Here is a 503-nt window from a genome sequence, read left to right on the forward strand (position 1 = left end):
AGGGTATCGTGGAGGGGTGAGGTGTCTAAGACACAACATCTAGCTACTGGAGTGCCTCAGGGCTCAGTGCTGGGACCACTTCTCTTTTCCATCTACATGACATCACTAGGATCTGTGATTCAGAAACATGGCTTTTCCTATCACTGCTATGCTGATGACACACAACTCTACCTCTCATTCCAGCCTGACGATCCGACGGTAGCTGCTCGCATCTCAGCCTGCCTGACAGACATTTCTGGCTGGATGAAGGACCACCACCTTCAACTAAACCTTGCGAAGACAGAGCTACTCGTGGTCCCGGCCAACCCAACACTTCACCTCAACTTCACCATTCAGCTAGACTCGTCATCCATAACTCCATCTAGGTCAGCCAGGAACCTTGGTGTGGTAATTGATGATCAATTGAACTTCACAGACCACATTGCTAGAACTGCCCGGTCATGTAGATTTGCCTTGTACAACATTAGGAGGATCAGACCCTTCCTATCAGAACATGCTACTCA

Source organism: Squalius cephalus (genome assembly GCF_949319135.1).
Source record: "Squalius cephalus genome assembly, chromosome: 3".
Lineage (NCBI taxonomy): Eukaryota > Metazoa > Chordata > Actinopteri > Cypriniformes > Leuciscidae > Squalius > Squalius cephalus.